A 12,865-nucleotide genomic window follows, 5' to 3' on the forward strand; every position below is an offset into this window, starting at 1 on the left:
AAGTACTCTGAACAAAACTGAGTGTGAGTATGGTTGAGGGAGGAGGGCTGTTGTCATGTATGACACCAGAAGAAAAGGTAGAGGAGTAATGACTGGGAAAGTATAGTCTACCATTGCCTAGAATGGGCAATGATGGTAATTAAATGGACAGATATGCAAATATGTAGGGTAACAAGTGAATGTCCATATTGCAAGGTGTTGAAAATGGGATGGCATATGGTGAAAAATACAGTCAATTGAAATGAATCCTCTAATTAACAGTAAAATTATAATATCCATCCATTGAATGTAACAGCAACAATATGACAAAGATAAATGTTAATAACCAGGGGATATGAGGGAGGGGTACAGGATACTTTGCAAAGGAAATGGAAACTCTTAGGTTGTGCGGGTAAGACCAAAGCCATGTGATTATAACAGAAACCATTGAATTTTACTTAGGTTGTGTTGCATGATGTGTGAATAAAACTGGCTAAAAGTGAACTAAGAGATACAAATGCTGGGGAAAATTTGGAGAGAGAGATGGACCTATTCCCTGTGGTTAGGAAAATAATGCGGTGCAACCAATCTAGAGGCAGTGACTCCATAGGAAGCTAGGTGTGAGTTGTCATGCCTGTAACCCTGTATTTATATGTGTACTTTGAGGACCTAAGAACATGGACATGAGTGGACATTTGCACATTGGTGTTTATCATGACAATGTTCATGTTTTGTAATGGATGGAGATGGCCCAAAAGTGTCACCCCATGTCCTGCACCCCAACATCCACACTCCACCACCAATGTGCTCAACCCACCCCTGCTAGCTTGAAGGAATTATTTACCAAAAACCCATGTTATAATCCTGATTCAATCTTAGGTTGTGTTCTATGTTGTGTGAATAAAACTGCTGAAAAATGAACTGAGAGATATAACTCTTGGAGAAAATTTGGAGAAAGAGATAGACCTATTCCCTGTGGTTAGGGAAGTAATGTGGTGTAAGTTTTTGATTAGAGATTTAACTCCACCTATTTCAGGCGGGTCTTGATTAGTTTACTGGAATCCTTTAAAAGAGTAAACCTTTTGGAGAGTCAGAGCCTTCAGAGAGAGAGCCAATAGAAACTTCAAGCAGAACTGACATGGAAGCAGACATTTGGAGGACAGAGACACAGATGTTTGGACATATATTAAGCCCAGCACACATCACCATATGATGTTAAACAAACCAGCACTGGAGAGAGCTGAGGCAAGACAAGAGATGAGAGCAAGCCCTAGAGAAGAAAAGTGAGGAAGCCCCAAAGAATGGAGGCTAAAACAACAGAGCCCAAAAGCAAGGAATCAGCAGATGTCAGTCACATGACTTCCCAGCTGACAGAGATGTTCTAGACCCATTAGCTTTCTTGAGTGAAGGTAACTTCTTGTTGGTGCTTTAATTTGGACACTTTTTCTTTCTTAGTACTGTAAACATGTAATTTATTAAATTTTTCTTTAAAAAAGCCATTCAATTTTTGGCATACTGCATTCCAGCAGCTTTCAAATGAATACACTGCCTATCCCTACACCAGTGCACACTGTAGCATATGCATAACTGCACACCTGAATCCTGGCCTCCTGTGACCAACACATTCAAGCCTCACCCACCCTGTTGCCACATACCCCCAAATATGCAGGTTGCCTCTGCAGCCTATCTCCTGCAATTCCTTCCCTCTACATCCAACATGCCACACACTGCCCACAATCCCTGAGCCTTGTATGCACTTCACCCAACCACCCCGACTGTCTGGCCAACATCCCACACAACCAGAAACCTGCACACCAACCCTTACCATGCATAACCCTAGGGCACATCCTGTGACTGGACCGCACCCCATGCCCTGCACACCACCATATGCCCACCCAAACACTGCCCCATGACCCACACACCAACAAACCATGCATTGTACTCCCCTTATGCCACATTGTCCCATGACCCTCATACCCACACTCACACAGTGTGCCCTGTGCCACAACTAAACCACAGCCCAAGTCCCTGTGCCTTCATTTCCTGCCCACTGGGCCATAAAGCTTGTATCAAGGACAAGCCTAGTCAGTGTGCATTTCTGATTGACTGTGTACACTATCAGCTGCCATAACCAGTCACACAACCCCAGGTAATTCCAAGGAGGGATCTGGGGAACACCAGCCTAATCAGGCCCACAAGAAATATCTCCAGTGAAGTGCACACTGCCTAACCACCAGCTATTGGGTTGGTAGCTTAATGCTTACACCAAGATGAAGGGACTTGGCTAGAATTGCACTGGGTCTCCATCTGTCTCATAGGGATGCTGTAATTCGGGAAAGCAGTCCTGTGGGGAAGATGAGGCCCAAGAACACCATCTGCTGGTAGGAAACAGAAAGTGAAGTCTGGCACACTGTCAAGCTTCAGAGATCCACAAGTAGAGTGGAATCCCCTGCCTGAGGTTTGAAACTTGATTTGACCAGGCAACACTAATAAACCAAAATCTGAAGAAGAGCTTCAACATAAATTCAAGCAAATGAAAATCCTCATTCTGATTGAAGGAAATCAACTTCCATGATAACTTTATCAAGACAATTAAATGACTCAAAATCAACAGAAAATCACCAAGCTTACGAAGATACAGACATATCTTCCAATGACAAAATTGAATTACCATAGGAGAACACAGACTTTGGAACAACTAATGATGATAGTCATACAACTCTCCTAAAGAAATACAGTGGATTGGGTAATGGCAGATAGACTACCAAGAGAAAACTAGAAGGGCATAAAGAAAAAAAAATGAGTAGTAAAAACAGCAGATATCACAGAGATTAAAGAGATGGTAGACAAAATTAAAAATATGCTAGAGATGCACAACAGCAGATTTGGAGAGGTAGAAGAAAAAATAAGAGACTAGAGGACAGAGAAATTGAATCTAAATGTACAAAAGAAAAATGGCAAAGCAGATGGACAAACTTGAATTGGATCTCAGAGAAATAATGAACAACATGTACAGCACAAATAATAGAATCATCAGTGTCATAAAAGAAGAACAGAAGAGTAAGGGCTAAGAAGATTGTGGAAGTAATGGGGGAAATATTCCTAACCTTTATAAAAGACATAAGTATGCAAATCAAATAAAATTAACAGGACCTAAATAGAATAAATCCAAATAGGCCTACCCTCAGACACATACTAATCAATCTGTCAAATGGTGAAGAGGAGGAGAAAATGCCAAAAGGAGCAAGAAGGAAGCAAGTCACCACATAAAAGGAAAATCATAAAAGACTGAATGTGGACTATTCAACAATAAACAAGGAGGTGAGAAGGTGGGTCTTTGATATATTAAAGATCTGCAAAGAGAAAGACTTCCATTCCAGAATTCTGTAACCAGTCAAATTGTCCTGAAAAAAGTAAGGGAGAGACCAAAATTTTCAATGACAAAGTCTGAGAGAAATTCTTGAACCCTAGAAGAAATACTAAAGGGACTTCATTAGGTGAAAATAAAGATGGGGGTTGGAAAACTGGAGCGGGGCACAGAATTGAATAGTACTACCAGTAACGGTAACCTAAAGGATAAAAAGAGAAAGAGGGAAAAGAATATAAAGATTTGACAAATATAAATCAAAGCATAAGATGGTAGATTCAAGAAGTACCTTTAGAGTAACAACTTTGAATATTAACAGACTAAATTCACCAATTATAAAGTATAGATTAGCAGAATGGATTAAGAATATGGCCCATTTATATGCTGTTTACAAAAGACTCATCTTAGACCCAGGGAAGCAAACAGAATGCAGTGAAAGGATGGAAAAAGTTTTCCATGGAAGTTGTAGGCCAAAGAAAGCAGGAGTATTTTTACTACTATCAGACCAAGTAGACTTTAAATGTAAAGACATCATAAGACACAAAAAAGAACACTACATATTAAAAAAAGACCAATTCAACAAGAAGAAATCAGAACCATACATATTTATGCAGTCAATTATGCAACTCTAATGTACACAAAGCAAGCACTGGAAAAACTGAAGGGAGTAATGGACTTTTCAAGAATAATAGTGGCAGAAGTCAGTACAACACTCTCCTTTATAGAAAGAACAATCAGACATATAATCAGCCAGAAAATCATGAATTTAAATATCTTGATAAAATAATTAGACCTAAGAAACATATATAGATCATTACATGACAAAACAGCAGAGAACGCATTCTTCTCTACTGATACAGGGATCTTCTCTATGATAAATAATATACTGGACACAAAAGATGTTTAAAAATTTAGAAAGATTGAAAAATTCAGAAATATTGAAATTATTTCTCTGATTAAAATGGAGTGAAGCAGGAAATCAATAACCACTAAAGATGAACTTTCACAGATACATGAGATTAAGTAATGTACATTTAAATAATTAGTGGGTCAAAGAAGAAAATACTACAGAAATTGACAAGTACCAGGAGATGAATGTGAATAGAATATAACAAGATCAGAACATATGGGACATGGCAAAGGTAGTGCTGAGAGGGAAATTGTTTGCACTAAATGCCTGTATTTAAAAAGAAAGAGGGAGTTCACTGGTCTAACCACTCAATTGGAGGAACTAGAGAAAGAAAAGCAAACCAACCCCCCCAAAAATAGAGGAATACAAGTAACAAAGATTAAAGAAGAATTAAATGAACTGAAGAGAAAAAACAGAATACAAAGAATCAGTGAAACCAAAAATTGGTCCTTTGAGAAAATCAATAAAATCAATGGGCCCTTAGCTAGGCTGACAAAGAAAAAAAAAAAAGATGCAAATAAACAAAATCAGAAATAATGTAGGGTTCTTAAAATGGGCCCTGAAGAAGTAAAATAAAAGTCATGAATATACTATGAACAAAAAGCCAACAAATTAGACAGCTTAGAACAAATGACTAAATTCCTAGATGCACATGAACAAGTTACAGTGATTGAGAAAAAATAGATCTCAATAAATGAAGCATAATTAATGAGATTAAATCAGTCACCAAAAATCTTATAAAGAAAACCCCAAGGACAGAAGGCTTCACAGAGGAATTTTATCAAATATTACAAAAAGAACAAAAACAAATCCAGCTCAAACTCTTCCAAAACAATGAAGATAACATCACTCTAATACCAAAAATGTTTAAGATGCTATAAGAAAGGAAAATTAGAGACCAATCTCCATAAAGAATACATATGCAATATGCTCAGCAAATACTAGCAAATTGAATCCAATGGCACATTTAAAGAATTATACACCACAATCAAGAGAGAAATATACCAGAATGTGAGGTTGTGTCAACACAAGAAAATCAATCAATGTAAAACAGCGTATCAACAAATTGAAAGGTAAAACTTACTTAATCATCCAGATTAATGCTGAAGAATCATTGGGCAGAATTCACCATCTTTTTCTGGTAAAAAAATTTCAAAAGTTATGAATTTAAAAAAACTTCCTTGATAAGATAAAGAGCACATATACTACCTGCCATGCCAGAGACCCGGGTGCAATTGCTGGTGCCTGCCCATGCAAAAAAAAGGGCACATATAAAAAACCCATAGCCAGAATCATACTCAAAGGTAAAAGACTGAAATCCTTCTTCCTAAGACTGGGAATAAGACAAAGATACCCACTGCACCATTATTCAACATTGTACTAGAAGTTCTATTTAAAGCAATGAGACAGGAAAAATAAATAAAAGCCATCCAAGTGAGAAAGGAAGAAGCAATCCTTTCACTGTTTTCAGATGACATGATGCTATATTTGGAAAATCCTGAGAAATCTATGACAATGCTTCTTGAGCTATAAATGAATTCAGAGAATGGTAAGATGCAACATTGATATGCAAAAATCAGATATGTTTCTGTACACAAGTCTAGACCTAACTGAGGAGACAATTAAGAAAAAAAATTCATTCTAAATAGCAGCTAAAATAATCAAGTACCTAGGAATAAACTTAGCCTTATATTGAAAAGACCTGTACACAGAAAACTACCTAATATTGCTAAAAGAAATTAGAAAGGATTTAATTCAGTTGAAAGACATTCACTATTGATAGATAGTAAGGTTAAATGTAGTTAAGATGTCAATTATACCCAAATTGATCTACAGCTTCAATGAAATAACAAGAACAATTCCAAAAACCTATTAGGGAGACTTGGAAATGCTAATTGTCAAATACAAATTGGAAGGGAAAGAGATCTTCATCAGCTAAAATATCCCACAAAAAATGAAGTAGGAAGATTAACACTTCCTGATTTTAATGCTTATTATCAAGACACAAGGGTCAAATCATCATGGTACTGTCACAAAGATAAAGGTATTGGCAAATGGAAAATAACTGAGTGTAGAAAAAGACCACGAAATCTATGGTTAGCTAGTCTTGAACAATGTACCCAAATCCACTTAACTGGGACAGAATATCATTTTCAATAAATTAGTGTAGAATAACTGGATATCAATAGTCAAAAGAATGAAGGAGAGCCTTACTTTACACCCTTTACAAAAGTTAACTCAGGGTGGTGTGATGGTGGCTCAGTGGCAGAATACTTGCCTCCCATGCCAGAGGCCCAGATTCAATTCCCAGTGCTTGCCCATGCAAAAAAAAAGGAGAAAGAAAAAGTTAACTCAAAGGAGATGATAGATATAAATATAAGAGCCAGTACCATAAAACTCTTAGAAGAAAATAAATAGAAACATCTTCAAGATCCTGTAATAAGAGATAACTTCCTAAACTGCACCCAAAGTGCAAAGAAAATATGTAAATTGGAATATCAAAATCAAATGCTTTTATACCTCAAAAATTTTTGCCTAAAAGGTCAGGAGGCTGCCAACACCATGGGATAAAATATTTGGAAATCATGAATTCTACAATGATTTGATATCTTGTATACATAAAGAAATCATACAATTCAACAAAACAAACAACCCAATTGTGCTGGTTTGAAAAGATGCATGCCCCGTAGAAAAGCCATGTTTTAATATAAATCCCATTTCATAAAGGCAGAATGATCTCTGTTCAATACTATACGCTTTCAACTGTAATCATCTCCCTGGAGAGGTGATTTAGTCAAGAGTGTTTGTTAAGCTGAATTAGGTGATGACATGTCTCCACCCATTTGGGTGGCTCTTTATAAGTTTCTGGAATCCTACAAAAAAGGAACCATTTTGTAGAATGAAAGTGAATTCAGAGAGATCAGAGCAAAATGACATAGCCATGAAAAGCAGAGTCCAACAGCCAGTGACCTTTGGAGATGAAGAAGGAAAATATCTCCCAGGCAGCTTCATGAAACAGGAAGCTAGGAGAAGAAGGTAGCAGATGGTGCTGTGCTCATCAAGATGAAAGAGGAACCCTGACTGTGTTCACCATGTGGCTTTCCAGATGAGACAGAAACTCTGACTGTGTTCACCATGTGTCTTCTCACTTGAGAGAGAGAAACCCTGAACTTCATAAGCCTTATTGAATCAAGGTATCTTTCCCTGGATGCCTTAGATTGGACATTTCTATAGACTAGTTTTAATTGGGACATTTTCTTGGCCTTAAAATTGTGAACTAGCTTCTTATTAAATTCCCCTTTTTAAAAGCCATTCTGTTTCTGGTATATTGCATTCTGGCAGCTAGCAAACTAGAACATCACTTATAAAATAAGCTAAGGATATGAGCTGTCATGTTTTCCAAAAATAAAATACACATGCTATAATGCACATTGAGAGATTCTCATTTTCATTAGCTATAAGGGAAATGCAGATCAAAACTACAATATAATTCCACCTCATCCTTATATGGATAGCTGGTAGTAAAGAAACAAGGATATACAAATGTTAGAGAAGATGTGGGGAAATTGGAACACTTATGCACTGCTGATGGGAATGTATAATTATACAGGTAATATTGAAGACAGTTTGGTGGACCCTTAGAAAACTAAATATCAAGTGGCCCTATGATTTTGCAATACCACTACTTCGTATACACCCAGAAGAGATTAAAACAATGACAAAGACAAATATTTGAATACTTTTGTTCATGGAAGCATAATTCACAATAGCAAAAAGAAAAAAACAATCCAAGTAAGATGAAATGAGGTCCTGAATCATATGACAACATGGATGAACTTTCAGGACATAAAGCTGAGTGAAATAAGTCAAACACCAAAAGGCTAGATATTATATGATTTTTTTATTATGACCATGGAAAAGGTATACTCAGAGGATTATAGAGCTACATAGAAACTAAGGATGGATGAATGGTTAGCTAGTGAGGTTGAAAAATATAAGGAAATAGATAGAAGTGAAAGCAGTTTATTAGGGGGTCTATTAGCATAGTTGCCATATTGAATGTGAATATGATTGAAAGGGGTTTTATAATGCCATGTAGCTCATTAATTAACACTAGAAATATAAATAAATTCTTGCATGAACTGCTTGAAGAGATTGAATATGGTACAATGAGTAAAAGTAGATAGATAGATGTAGTTGGAAAACTACTGTTGCATGCTATGTTCTGTATTTCACAAGAAGACATCAACAGTACAACAGCAATACCCGGGGTAAATAATTAGGGGTGAAGGACAAAATATAGGGGAGGTATTTTATTTTATTCTAGGTGAATGTGTGTTTTTCTCTTTGTATCATTCAAAATTGTTCAAAATTTGAGAGTGCTGATGATTGTACAACTAAGTGAGAATAATGTCAGGCATGAATTGTTGGCAATGTACATAACATATGATGTCCAATAGATGGAAGTTACATTGACTGAGAAGTAGAATGGGGAACAGTAGTGTATACATATGATCAAATATTGAGCAGCTACAGAAAGGAACAAAGTTGTGAGGTATGCACCTATGTGAATGAACTGAGGGGTTATGTGAAGCAAAATAAGCCAGAAACAAAAGGACAAACACTGTATGGTCTCTATTAGGAAATACTTATGAGAAATTGGGGCATAGATTGTGGTCTTTTATATCAGTTACATCTAGTCCAGAGCTAAAATTGTTATTTTTACATTTTAAGATATTGTGCTCTATATGCATGACCTGGTATTCGCCTGGAGCTTTGGGTTGCTTGTGCTTTGGGTGTAAATTTTGTGAAGGTGCCTCTTATTTATAAGTTTTGAATAACTTTCCTTTTATTTTCTACTAGGAGTGGGTGACACCTGGGACTCAGAGTTGGAGTCCTGCATCTTTGAAAGTCAGCATTGCCACATACAACAGTTTAAAAGAATAAAATAAAAGAGATCAGCATTCAACTAGAGATAAGAACAAAGTCAATGTGATAGGGACTGAGGTAAGTCAGATACAGGTTTAAGTAGGTCACTCATATTTTAGAACTTCACTTACTGTATGAGATCAAAGGTAGAGATGTTTCCCTTGTACAAAATCTAAATTTTCTGTAGCACGTAACCTAACTCAACCTATCTATAGATCATTTAAAGAACCTAAACACATGGAGACCAGAGGGGGAATAAGGGTTTGTAATTCTGTATAGCTTAACATAATATCTGTATGTATCCAAGACTATATTGAATAGATAATTTGAAAGCATTGGGAAAGTCCCTTGAGGCATGGGAGAAAAAATATGGAACTGTTAAAGTTTTATTATGAGAGAAACACCTGATTCTGTCTCAAATAATAGGGACCACCAAGTCAACAGGTGATGTGCTTGGTCTTGAACCTTGTTCTTCTGAAACTTATTTATGTAGCAGAGAACTAAAGCCTAACTATAGTTGTGCTGAAAAGTTTCTTCCAGATGGCCTCTTTTGTTGCTAAGCTGTGGCCACCATCTCTCTAGGCTGAACTCTGCAAGTAAAAATTTTACCCTCCTCCCACATGGGACAAAACATTCAAGGGTGAAATTCTTCCTGGCAACAAAAGACATGAATCCCAGGATAAGCCTGGCCCTGGAACTATTGGATCAACAATAGCTTCTTGATGAAAAGGGGGAAAATAATTACAACAAAATACTGTATCTGTGGCTAAGCATGTTCAAAATAATTGAGAGACTATTCTGGAGGCTAATCTTATGCAAGCCTCGGCTAGATATTGCTACTTACCATGGTTTGTCACATCCCAGTCAAAACTATTTCTGTCAATGCTAAAGAACATCTGAGACTCTATCTGAGATTCTATAAATTCCTCATACACTATGATTACTTTCCAGAGTCCTACAAACTGCAAAGGAGTTCCTAGGCCAGACACTTCTTTGATTCCAGAGTGGCCAGTCTTTCTGAGAAGGTCAAGTTGCATCCAACTATACCATGTTGTCAACAGCCCTTCCCAACATGAAAACGTTAGAATGGGTATTTCCTAAATACCTCTAAATTTGGGAGGAGGATGAAATGATAAGGAGGAGTTATAACAGAGAAAACAGGATTAAATAAATGAGTATGACTGTGGAATCATTATACTGGTATTTCTCTTACTCTCCAGTATCTTGGAGCAATTAGTAGGTAAAACCTAAAATTGTGGAACTGTGACCTATACCAAACAATTAAATATCTTCTATACCTACTTGTTTCAATGTACTTTGAAATTTATTGCTTTTTATATGCTATATTTCACAATAAAAAATTATATATATATATATGCAAATTCCCTTTGAGTGATTGAGAAAAAAAACATGGAAATATTAAAGTTCACCCACCTGAGGAGGAACCAATATTCTCACAATCTCTGGGGACTCCCAATTTGATGGAACATTTCCTTGATCTTAGGGAAACTTATTTTTGCCTTATGAAACTTATTTTTGCAAAGGAGAAGAAAAACCTACTTATCATTATGCTAAAGTTTCACCTTAGAAATCCTCATTTGTGACCTCTCTCTTAAAGCCAAAACCACAAGTTAACTCACTGCCTTCACCCTTCAATGAGGTGTAAATCTCCCAATGGTGTCTCACCATTTCCTGTCCTCAGGGCCTAACCAATAAAGGTAACTATGAAGGAAGATTTGCTACAGAAAGATGGAGGAGAGTGGCATTGGTTTAGAATACTTTCTAATGGGCATGGATATTAGCAATTGTAGATAATAAGGGAATGCTGCAGAAAAGGCCATACTTGCTCTGAAATAATTCCCTAATTCATAACTTTTTCTAATACTAACTTTGCAATGGTAAGCATAGTGAACAAATCATTTTTGAAATATAAATACCCTTGGGATACAACTAACAAAGAAATCTACTCGACAAAATTTATAAGTAAATAAAATGTGCATTAGAAGTACAAAAAAGTATTCCTGGGTTTTATTTGTTCAAAGTACACAATTGCATATATTTCCTAGGGCTTGATAGCCTACATGATTTGTTGCTGTTCATAATTTTTGGATATTATTAAGGCAAAGTGATTTTTAATCTCCAATAGAAGGAATGTCATATATAGGCTGTATGGTCCATTTCCTGTAAATAGCTACTCTCCTTTTGAGAAACAGTTTCAGCCTGTTACTGGGCCTTAGTAAAGACTGTATATTTAACATGGTCATCAAGTTACAATGAGGCCTGAGGTGCCTGTCATGATCTGAGTGCTGTCTGACCTACCAAGCCATAACATAAAGAGCAGCACTCCATCATAACATGGAAATGGTATATGTGAGATAAGGCTTGTAGAGATCCTAAAGGCACAAGTTAGTTACAGGAGGACATTGTCAAAATGTCATGGTCCCTACTCCTGCCATATTAATTCTCTTTCCCATCTCAGAGTTATAGCCTCTTGCGGACTTCCTTATAATTGGTTGACTTAAAAAATTTAAAAATGAAAGAAAACTTGGACCTGGTTTACAGATGCATTATATACCTGTACTGCTGAAAATTGGACATCGGTAGCACTGTGGTACCTTTATGGGATATCCCTGAAGGAAAGGGTTGAGTGGAAATCTTCTTTGTGATTGGCACATCAAGCAGTGCACCTCATTTTCAGTTTTTGTGAAAGGAGAACTTGGAAGATGTGCTTGTGTACTGACCCACGGGCTTTTTCTATTGGTTTGGCTGGATTATCAGGGACTTGGAAGGCGAACCATTAGGGGAACTGATGACATAGACATGTGGGGAAGTGATATGAGCATAGAATATTCTGGGTGGACAAGAAATATGAAGATGTTTGTGTCCTTGTGAATGTTCATCAGAGGGGCAGAGGAGGGTTTTAGTAATGAAATAATCGAAATAACCCATTATATGGATACAAGTCATCCGTTTTTCCCCATCACTCCTGTCATTGCTCAAAGGGATAATGAAAAAAGTGGTCATGGTATTGCGATGGAGGCTATGTGGGGGCTCAGTTACACAGACTTCCCTTTGCCAAGGCTACCACCACTGCTGAGTTCCCAATCTGCTTGCAGCAGAGACCCACATATAATCCCTGATATAACACCATTTCCCTGAGGTGATCAGTCTGCTACCTGGTGGCAGGTTGATTATATTGGACCACTTCCATCATGAAAGGGACAGCAATTTGTTCTAAGTGGAATAGACTTATACTCTGGATATGGACAACCTTCCCTGCATGCAATGTTTTTGCCAAAACCACCATCTGTCAACTTATGGAATGCCTTATTTATTGTCATGTTATTCCATACAGCATTACTTATGATCAAGGTACCCACCTCACAGCAAGTGATGTGCAAGAATGGACACATGTTCATAGAAATCCCTGGTCATACAATGTCTCCCATCATCTAGAGGCAGTTGGGTTGATAGAATGGAGGGATAGTCTTCAAAGAGTCAATTATAACACTAACTATGTGCAAAAACCTTGCAAATCTTGGGCAATATTCTTTATAAGGCTGGGTATGCTCTGAATCACCATTCAATACATTTCGTTTTTCCTCCATAGCAAGGATTCACAGGTCCAGAAATCAGTGGGTGGAAATGAGAGTGGCACCACTCACTATCACCCATAGTGG

The 12,865-nt window shown here is 37.1% G+C and overlaps 1 long non-coding RNA gene across 1 annotated transcript in view; it reads left to right on the top strand.

Moving 5' to 3' along the window:
* LOC143672902 (uncharacterized) overlaps nucleotides 1–10,485 on the top strand; it is a 45,966-nt gene extending 35,481 nt beyond the window's left edge. Inside the window, exons 2-3 of the long non-coding RNA XR_013170094.1 lie at nucleotides 9,120–9,263; nucleotides 10,137–10,485. This is a non-coding gene — a long non-coding RNA (uncharacterized LOC143672902). The remainder of the gene's footprint in view (nucleotides 1–9,119; nucleotides 9,264–10,136) is intronic.
* The last annotated feature ends 2,380 nt before the right edge of the window (nucleotides 10,486–12,865 follow it).

This window comes from Tamandua tetradactyla (assembly GCF_023851605.1).
Source record: "Tamandua tetradactyla isolate mTamTet1 chromosome 22 unlocalized genomic scaffold, mTamTet1.pri SUPER_22_unloc_1, whole genome shotgun sequence".
NCBI classification, from domain to species: Eukaryota; Metazoa; Chordata; class Mammalia; order Pilosa; family Myrmecophagidae; genus Tamandua; species Tamandua tetradactyla.